The 10895-nt window shown below is 35.6% G+C and overlaps 1 pseudogene; it reads right to left on the bottom strand.

The window, feature by feature from the left end:
- Positions 1-410: 410 nt before the first annotated feature.
- On the bottom strand, positions 411-1160 carry LOC143606871 (adenosylhomocysteinase pseudogene; annotated as a pseudogene).
- Positions 1161-10895: the final 9735 nt, after the last annotated feature.

Raw genomic sequence — 10895 nt, forward strand, 5'->3', positions numbered from 1 at the left:
CACTAAAAATCTAGTTTAAGTTACGTGGTTTATCAAAATTATAAATTATGATGCTCTTCTTAAACTTACACTAACTAGTTAGTTGAAATTATAAAAATAGGTGGAATTTTACTTTGTTGTCTTGAAAATGTATGTGTTATTAAAATTAAAAACTAGACATGGAAAGTTAATTAATAAAAGAGTTCTTTATTAACTTTATGATAAACTATCACAAACTCTTAATGATTCATATAATTAATACATTTATCATGGGACGGTGTTGGGCAATGCAACAACAAGATTTAAGCTTGATTATAGGTTCATGTGTTATATTTTAATTCATATATTTAGCTAGTCTACGAAGGATTAACGTTACTTGTCTAGGTTATCGTATATTTATCATTTAACTAACTCAATCAAAGGCCTTTTCATCATGACATTAACTCTTTAGGGTTATCAGTCGATCCAGGATCCGGCAACTTCCCATTTTTCGCAAACTCCTCCTCCGCTTTCACCCCTTCATGGATCAAAAGCGTCGCGTCACCACCATCGTCAACAATCAGATCAGGTCCACCGGCAGGCCCAGTCCAGGGCTCTCTCGGTGCACCACCAATATTCCTGCAACGTTTCCCCCTTCCATGTCAACACTGCGGCCGAGTCACGTGCAATGGCGGCAGCTGCATGGTCCTGAGTGGAGAAAATGTTGCAGGAACACCATCGAACCTCAGCGCCCAAGGTGCCGAGGGTTTCGATGAGGACACCGGTTTGGATTGTCATGTGGAGGGATCCGGTGATCCTCGCACCCTCGAAGGGCTGCGAGGGACCGAATTCTGTCCTGCATGACATCAAACCGGGCATTTCGACTTTGGCTAACTCGAGTTCGAGTCGGCTGAAGTCGGCTAAGGACATGTCCTTGACCTTGTACTCGCGGCCGGTTGAGGTTTTCTCTACGGCGAGAGACATGGTTAATATTAATATGGGTAGGCACAAAATGAATGGAGGGAGTGTTGGGGTATAAATAGGTTTAAAGGTGTGAGAATGGACGGTCAAGATTTGTTGGATTTGGATATTTTGTTTTTTATAAAATGTATTGGTTATGAGTTACGTAGAGGTAGGATATGGGGGTTATTGTATCCACGTAGTCGTATGCAAAAACATGTTTCTTTTTTTCTTTTTTTTTCTTTACATTTTAATTATAACTAGGAATCGGACCTGCACGTTGCGGAGTGCCATAGACTTCTTTTAAACTTGTGTACGATATAAAAGTTACTATGGTTAATTAGCCATGTGGATATAGAAAAGTTTAGCCATTATATGCGGCCAACTATCTATCATTAGCTTCCAAGGAATCCAAATTTATCTTTTACCCATTATAATCTACAAAAATCTTGTCCCAAGCCATCCAAATGAGTTTTGTTGATAGATATTCATCTTTGACTTTGTTGTTTGGCTTTCTTGTTGGATGAATTTCATTTCTGCGTAAAACAGTAATTTAAAGATTACCAAGCAATTAAGCATGATAAAATTTGTGTTTGATAGTATCTGGTGATAGTTGCATTAGTCGTTTCGCTGCAATCATCTCGAGGCTTGAGTATTAGGCGACAGAATTGGTGCTTAAATTGCTTTGTTAACAACAATTGCGTTGTCATCTTTCAGTGAGATATGCAACAAACTTGGGATTCCTCGGATGGCAAACATATATTTCATACAGGATGATGTATGGTTCGGTATGACCATGCTTTATCACAATGTATCGAACATCTCAGTCGTGTTTACACAAAAACTAATGTTTCTTCGGCAGTTTTCCTATGAATGAGTAGCGATATGTCATATAGTTCAAAACTTGTTTGCTAATTATATATGATAAGTTATGGAAAAGGATCAGGAATAGTTATACCATTAGTCATTTGATCAACTACAAAGTTTAATCTTTGTTGTTATCACCTAAGAAAAGTGATAAAAGTGTAGAACTGAAAGAAATAGAACACAGTATCAAACTTCAATTCACATATGTCAATATGTACACTTAATTTAAATTACTATCAAGTTAATAATCAAATAGTTATGATCAAACACCAATCCTTGATCAACTTTGGTGGACATACAAATAGAAAGCCTAGAATACTCAATCTATTATGCGTATGCTATCGATCGTTGCAAAAATCATCGACAAAACGAACCCTAAATCCATCTTAAAAGCATATCCAACAAATACAAAGATATATAGTGAGAATTGCATCACCTGTTTGTTGTATACACCAACGGCAAAGATGTGTTCCCCAATTCCAATTACGTCAGTCCATCTTCGCGTCCGTTTCTTTAAATGTACAGTCACCGTTCTCCACCGCCACCAGTGTCAATTTTCAAGTACTTGAGTCGCTCTTACAATCCGCGAGCAGAGCCTTATTCAGAGTTTTGAGAGGTTTTAACCACTGTCACTCTACGCAATATGAAGTTGTACTATATGCAGACTCACTTGTACATATGATGAACAGTGTTGAATGTGAGAGGCACTAGACAATACTTTATATATATATACATATATATATATATATAGAGGATTGATTTCTTTTAAGAACCACTTTGAGTTCTAAGAACTCGAAAGAACTCAGTGTAACGATTTTTTTTTCGAATTTTTATTTACACATGCGTAATATATGTAAGTTACATACACGTAAAAAAATTACAGAATTTTTTACGCACCGAGTCAACTTTTTACACATGTGTAACGGACATAAAAGTTAGTGTAACAACTTACATATTTATTCTCTCTCTTACTTTGACTTTTTTGTCAGATTTAATCTCAACCACATATTCCAATCCATAATTAAATGTGTGGTCTAGAATTGAGTTCTTAAGTTCTTAAAACTCAACATGGTTATCAAAATATCCCTCCCCTATATATATATATAATTATAATCTACTTTGTTGAAATTATAAGGCATACAAATTACGGTTGTAAATGAATTCTAATTTTTGAAAACTTAATTATTTCATTCTGAGTCTCCACAAGTCTTTTTACTCTAAGAATCAGTTACTGTCACTATTAATTAGTTGTTAAGTTCCAAGGATTGATTATTACAACCAGTGTTGCAAAAATCACTAGTCGGTAGTCGGACGGTGGGGTGGAGACTAGTGATTAATCGGGATTAGTCGAGATTAATCGGGATATTAATCGAATCGGACTTTAATGTATATTTTTCAGTTTTATACATACACACGGACATTTTTATATGTAATTTTCAATTTTATACATACACAAACATATTTTAGCCGGAAATTGGCTAGAATAACCGCTAGTTTTTGTTGCAATATCGCTGAAAATAGTTGATTTGTGTCGGAATCTCGCCGGAAACCAATGATTTTGGTCAGAATCTCGTAAAAAACCATCGATTTTGGTCGGATTTGACTGTTGACCGATTAATTAGCCGACTAGCCCAAAATTAATCAGTGAAGTGGGGACTAGCGATTAATCGGTGTCTAGCAACACTGATTACAACAACAACGTACATGGGATTTGCTTGCATGCATTTTCCCATTCCCTTTTAGCTAATTTTTTTCGCTCATTTAATTTGAAACTTACGAGTTCAATTCACCCATATAGTAACTAGACTTTGGTTAATGTGTTAGAATGAAGGAGGTAATGAATAAGGCTACTGGTCATATACGCATATTAAACATATTGTGTGGCTTAATTAATAACATGGCCGCCTCTAAATCTTCTATTGCTGAGAAACTAAAAGAGAAGAATGAAATAGAAGCGATATATCCGTTTCGAACGCATCCCTCCTTTGGTTACTGACTCCGGACAGTCCCGTGTAATCATAAACCATGCACGAGCATATTATTAAGCATGAGAAACTTTTCGCTTCATCGTTGTGGTTATTTCTTATAATGTGGTTAATCGATCAGTGCCTTAAACGGCTATGAACTTATGATATCAATGAAATTTCTATGAATTCTGTGAGATATATATTCATGCTAGCCTCAATCATAATTCCATGGTTGACGAGTGATGGACTTGTATCCTCCAGACTTTACGAGGTTGAGGTTGACGTAATGGTTTTAGCGAGAATTTGTGAGCCACATCACCAATATAGCGCTCCATTATGCTACGAGTACATGCAGTCTTAGCATTCGGTTTGGTCTTAGAACTCTCATCACTCCTGAGCGGATTACGAGAGGATCACCCTTATTACACACTTTGATATCGTAATGCTAAAAGGCATTTGGTAGCCTAGGCGAGTTACTTATGCTTACTAACGCATCAACTTCAAGGAAAGTTAACAATTTGATAAGTGAACAATTGGGTGTATAATTTCCGAAAATAACTAGGGTTGTTCTTGTTAGATGGTTGGATTTGAGTTTGCTGGCTTCAAATTTCCATGACATCTTGCCTCGTGAGTCAACTCGTTAAACCTGAATATAGAGGTAGGGTACCAAGGGATTAGATCCGTGTTTCTTCACTGAAGTATTCTAAAAAGTGCTTAGTCGACACTATTATCATGATATCTATTATCATGATATTGTATGGTTTTTTTAAAGAAGAGAATGCAAGGAAAACTGATGCTCATTTTGATATTGGAGTAAACACATAAGATCTTTTATTTTTCTTTTTATATCTTGAATCGGGCAGCAGTCAATGATTTATATCCAAGTCCACTAATAGGAAAAAATAAAATTTATATCCAAGTCCACAACTTGAATCGGGGTAGCAGTCAATGATTGCTTTAAAAGTGTATATTTTACGTATCATAAACCACTTACAACCAATGTTTTCATAACCGGATCGGACATCAAACAGTCGGGTAATCGGTTCAACCAGTAGAACGGCTTTTGCTTAAAAAAAATGTTGGAAAAAAGATTTTTCAAAACAAATCTATTTTTTAATAGAAAAACCGGTTCAATCGGTCGGGTTCCCCGTCGGACCAGTGGACCGGTTCGGACATGCCGGTTTTCTGGAACCGAGCTAACTGCAGTGAACCGGACCAATTAGGGACCGGATACCAGTCGGACCATTCGACTGGCCGGTTCGATCCGGTCTCAACAACACTGCCTACAACTTTCTTGGGCTTTTCAATACTCCCGCTAACGTTTGGCATGATTATTTGTAATCCACATTTGACGGTTTATTTGTGTCATCGTATGTTAAACATAATTGATGGTAGGTTCCGCCTTTTTACTCAGCCCCGTGTAGTCCACACGTTTATAACCTAATCCTTAAATAAATTAAATGGTATAGTCTAATGATAACATCAAAGTCAAACAAAACGTCTTTTAACTCTTTGTTTCTTGCAATGCTATATTAAAAGGAAAGCCAAATAAATTTAGTATTTTAATTAGTTAAGCGGATTTTCGTGTTTTCTTAAACCCTTAAAAAGTGGATTTGGGTTTCATAAGTACAAAGTTACATATCAAAGTGTGTTGGACTAATTATAAAACTAAAGGGTGGTAGGCATCTCCCAAGCCAACAGTCACTTGGGATGGCTAGTCATCCCGATTGTGGTCGGCATAATATAAAGTGGTCAACTGGTCCTACTTTTACCCCAAAGCCATTTCATAAACATGTCCCGTAATTATAAAGTGGTCCACTATACTCGAAACTTATCACAAAAACAGCAAATCATCAAAATCTCCTTTCTTTTATAAAGTCATGTGGACTTCCAATACCTCTCTAACAACCGCGTGCAAACTTCTCCTCTCCATCCGAGCACAGGTCATTGGGCTTTTCCATCCCTCCGCACCCACTAACCGCATCTGCATACGTGTTCGTGTTCGTGCTTCCTGCTTTGGATCGCTCGGCGATTGAACGAGTGGTGATATTCTGTATCTCATTTTGACCGCTGTTTATTGTCGAGATAATATTTGAATTTTAAGGTCTATGTATATCACCCTGCCAAATGCTTTGGCATCGACAATGTGGCGGTGTGGGTATTTGCTATCAACTGGGGCATGATGTAAGCCTCAAGAACAAGGTCTCGATACCTACATGAATCCGCTGTGATGTTCATTTTCAATGGAAATTGTGAACACCCTAACCATTCTCACTAGATAGCATGTTCCCATTGGAAAATTTACGGGGCATGAATCAAGGCTTAGCTGCTACTTGTTTCAAATCATCACCGACCCACCATCGTTTAGCCATTGGATGGGTCCTTGTGTGACTGAAACAAAAAAGAAGATGAAAGGGGGTGGGGACGTATGAATAACTCTGTCAGTATTGGGGTCCGCCACTCATCTGCAATTGGGGTTTAGGTCACGTAGTAGTGGAGGCATGTGATGGTGGTAGGTGGTTATGGTAGTATGTAGTAGGTGGTGCTTTTTGTTTGTTGGTAATGATGGTGGTAGAGAGAAGATAGATTGAGATTGAAGAAGAGAGATAGATGAGAGAGAGTTTTTATTTATATATATTTATGTTGGTGGTTGAGAGAAGATAGATTGATATTGAAGAAGAGAGATAGATGAGAGAGAGTTTTTATTTATATATATTTATTTTGGTGGTTGAGAGAAGATAGATTGAGATTGAAGAAGAGAGATAGATGAGAGAGAGTTTTTATTTATATATATTTATATTGGTGGTTGAGAGAAGATAGATTGATATTGAAGAAGAGAGATAGATGAGAGAGAGTTTTTATTTATATATATTTATGTTGGTCGTTGAGAGAAGATAGATTGATATTGAAGAAGAGAAAGGAAGTTTATATTTTAAAATATATTTATGTTTTTATTTTTAATTATTAAATAAATGTATAAATTTACAAAATTAGCCTAATGTGCATTGCACATGATTATATTTAACAAGAAAATTTAACTGGATTAAGAGCTAAAGACAAAATTTGATAGAGTTTTTGAACATGATTTTTTTGACATTTATAAAGGTAAATAATAACCAACGTTTTCAGACCTGGACACCTTACTGGGTTACAGGTCGGACCGACCCGGGAGGTCGAACCGGTCATTGACCCGGATGATGTAATAAATAATATATATATATATATATATATATAACTTAAAAACAATAAAATAAAACAACTACCAACATTATAAAGGTAAGTTTTACATCAATCGACTCGTATTCTCATTCTGATCAAAAACCCTAAAATATCTGTTTGAAATTTGGAAAAAAACTTAACGTCGTTAAATTTTTTTTAACGGAGGTCCAATGAAAACAAATAGTATGAAAGTTGGGACCAGTGACAGCTATTTTCAAAGTTGGGATTATTATCGGCCAACTGCGTTAAGTTGGGATTATTAAAATCCAATTTTCCCAAAAAATTATATGTTTACTTTTGAGGAGAACAAGTTTGCAAGGCTTACATATTCAAGCTGTGGTGGTGGATTACTGGCACAAAGGCTCAACAAAGCCCCATGTGATAACCTTACCTCTTCAAATCTAAAAGAACTAGCCGTTGGAGAGGAAAATGAGCTACATGAACCCGACCCGGAAGAGAATCTTATGCAGCTAACATATGTCACTACCATGTTATTTCCATGTTTTGCACGTTTTTCTTTCTTTATTATTTTCTTTTATTTTTTATTCAATATTGTTCCTTAATTCTTGGGGTAGTGGCAAAAGCAGTTATTTAATTTTCTTTTTGTAAGCAAGACCAATGGAGTTTTCGGCAGTTAGTTTTTATTTATATAAGTTTTCTACTTGTGAAAATCGTAAATTCCGTTGCTAGCACAAATTTGGTTTGTCTGTGTGGTATTCTTTGGAGACCAAATAGGTTATAGGTGGCGTGACTGTATCTTGTTTCATGCTTTGGATCGCTCGACGATTGAACGAGTGGTGACATTCTGTATCTCATTTTGACCGTTGTTTATTGTCGAGATAATATTTGAATTTTAAGGTCTATGTATATCACCCGGCCAAATGCTTTGGCATCGACAATGGCGGTGTGGGTATTTGCTATCAACTGGAGCATGATGTAAGCCTCGAGAACAAGATCTCGATACCTACATGAATCCGCTGTGATGTTCATTTTCATTGGAAATTGTGAACACCCAAACCATTCTCACTAGATAGCATGTTCTCATCAGAAATTTAGGGGGCATGAATCAAGGCTTAGCTGCTACTTGTTTAAAATCATCACCGACCCACCATCGTTTAGCCATTGGATGGGTCCTTGTGTGACTGAAACAAAAAGGAAGATGAAAGGGGGTGACGACGTATGAATAACTCTGTCAGTATTTGGGTCCGCCACTCATCTGCAATTGGGGTTTAGGTCACGTAGTAGTGGAGGCATGCGATGGTGGTAGGTGGTATGTAGTAGGTGGTGCTTTTTGTTTGGTGGTAATGATGGTGGTAGAGAGAATATAGATTGAGATTGAAGAAGAGAGAGAAAATTTATATTTCAAAATATATTTATGATTTTATTTTTAATTATTAAATAAATGTATAAATTTATAAAAATTAGCCTAGTGTGCATTGCACATGATTATATTTAACAAGAAAATTTAACTAGATTAAGAGCTAAAGACAAAAATTGAGAGTTTTTAAACATGATTTTTTTGACATTTATAAAGGTAAATAATAACCAATGTTTTCAGACCCGGACCGGACACCTTACTAGGTCACAGGTCGGACCGACCGGGGAGATCGAACCGTTCATTGACCCGGATGACGTAATATATATATATATGTATATATGTATATATATAACTTAAAAACAATAAAATAAAACAACTACCTGCATTATTAGAACAAGTTTAGGGTTAAATTAAATTTAACCATAACTTTAAAGGGTGTAAAATGTAAATTAGGATAAATAATTAATAGCCCAAAGGCCATTCAATCTGCACTCCATCATCTCCATCTCTATCAAACCCTAAGATACAACATCTCGCCGCCGCCTATCTTCATCACAGGTCATCGCCGTCGCCTCCTATCTTCATCACATGAGAGTTTATGACTCAATCATCCCACTATCGTGTTTCATGTTTTGGGTCGCCTGGCGATCGAACAAGTGGTGACTTTCTGTTTCTCGTTTTGACCATTGTTTATTGTCGATATAATATTTGAATTTTAAGGTCTATGTATATCACTCTGCCAAATGCCTTAGCATTGACAATGTGGTGTTGTGGGTATTTGCTATCAACTGGGGCATGATGTAAGCCTCGAGAACAAGGTCTCGATACCTACATGAATCCGCTGTGATGTTCACTTTCAATGAAAATTGTGAACACCCTAACCATTCTCACTAGATAGCATGTTCTCATCGAAAAATTTACGGGGCATGAATCATGGCTTAGCTACTACTTGTTTCGAAACATCACCTAGACAGTAGTGGAGGCATGTGGTGGTGGTAGGTGGTTGTGGTAGTATGTAGTAGGTGGTGCTTTTTGCTTGATGGTAAGGCCATGTGTAGTGGAGAGGCTACAATTGGGGGCGAATTGTGACACGTGGCGTCCAGTCAGCATGGAGTGGAAATTTGTTTTTTGGGTGTAATGGTGTAGGGGCTACAAGTTGGGCCCACAGTGTGTTTTTTTATTATTTTCTTTTTATAACTAAACTAATTAAATAAAAACCAATTTATTTAAATAAATAAATAAAAATGCATTAAAATTAAAAAGAAATACAAAAAAAATACATAACTAACAAAAATACATAACTAAAAATATAAAAAAACATATAGCTCGGTTGGCGTACATGTTTAGGTTCGGGTCGGGTAATTGAAACGGATAGCTCGGTTGATTTAGGTTCATCGGGTCCATTGTAAGTTCACGTTCGGTTGGTTTTGCGAACCATGGTGTTGACCGAAAGGAGAGAATGGGTGGTTCGGGTTGTTTCTAGGATTTATTTTGCATATACATATATATACACACACACAACATATATACATATACATATACATATACATATACACACACAACACATATACATATATATATATCACACACAACACATATACATATACATATACATATATATATACATATATATACAATAATAATATAATAATAATATATAATATAATAATATAATAATAAACATCTTCTTCTTCCAGGCGACAAATTTATCCCGGCCCCGCCCCATTTCGCCCAAATTTCTCCCAGGGGGCGGTGTTCCACCCTAATTTCGCCCCAATCTCACCCATTTTCTCGCCCACTACGTTTGGCCTAATGATGGTGGTAGAGAGAAGATAGATTGAGATTGAAGAAGAGAGATAGATGAGAGAGAGTTTTTATTTTATAATATATTTATGTTAGTGGTTGAGATAAGATAGATTGAGATTCAAGAAGAGTGATAAAGTTTATATTTTAAAATATATTTATATTTTTATTTTTAATTTTTAAATAAATGTATAAATTTAAAAAATTAGCCTAATGTGCATTGCACATGATTATATTTAACAAAAAAAAATTAACTGGATTAAGAGCTAAAGACAAAATTTGATAGAGTTTTTTAACATGATTTTTTTTATCATTTATAAAGGTAAATAATAACTACTGAAAATTCGTTCAAATGTAAAGGACGAATGTCATTATTCTGTCGTATTGTATTATAATTTTTTATTTATCTTATTCACAAATAAACTTTTTGTCATAAACTTAGATGAAGCAATCAAAAACACAATTTATTTACGTTGGTATACCATTTATTAAAGTTAGTATCAGTTTCCTACGAATGTATTTCTATTTGATGTAATTGATAGGTTTTAGAAAATGAAACCAATACAGAAATACATAGAGATCTTGTATTTGTATTATAGATTTCTGACAACAATTGACTTATGCTATAACTTGATCTGATTCGACCGGACCAAAAAGAATAAATATTTAGCAATAGCCAACCAACTTTAAAAATGTTGATCACACTACAAAAATTTATGGTTCCGCGAATACAAAAAGGTTAGAGCACGTGCTTCGATTAACTTGAGGTAATTTGCATAGCCAGATCCTCTTTTTGATTTTTA

This window comes from Bidens hawaiensis, unplaced genomic scaffold (assembly GCF_021521415.1).
Source record: "Bidens hawaiensis isolate Kalapana, Puna unplaced genomic scaffold, B.hawaiensis_p1.1 tig00077798_1, whole genome shotgun sequence".
NCBI classification, from domain to species: domain Eukaryota; kingdom Viridiplantae; phylum Streptophyta; class Magnoliopsida; order Asterales; family Asteraceae; genus Bidens; species Bidens hawaiensis.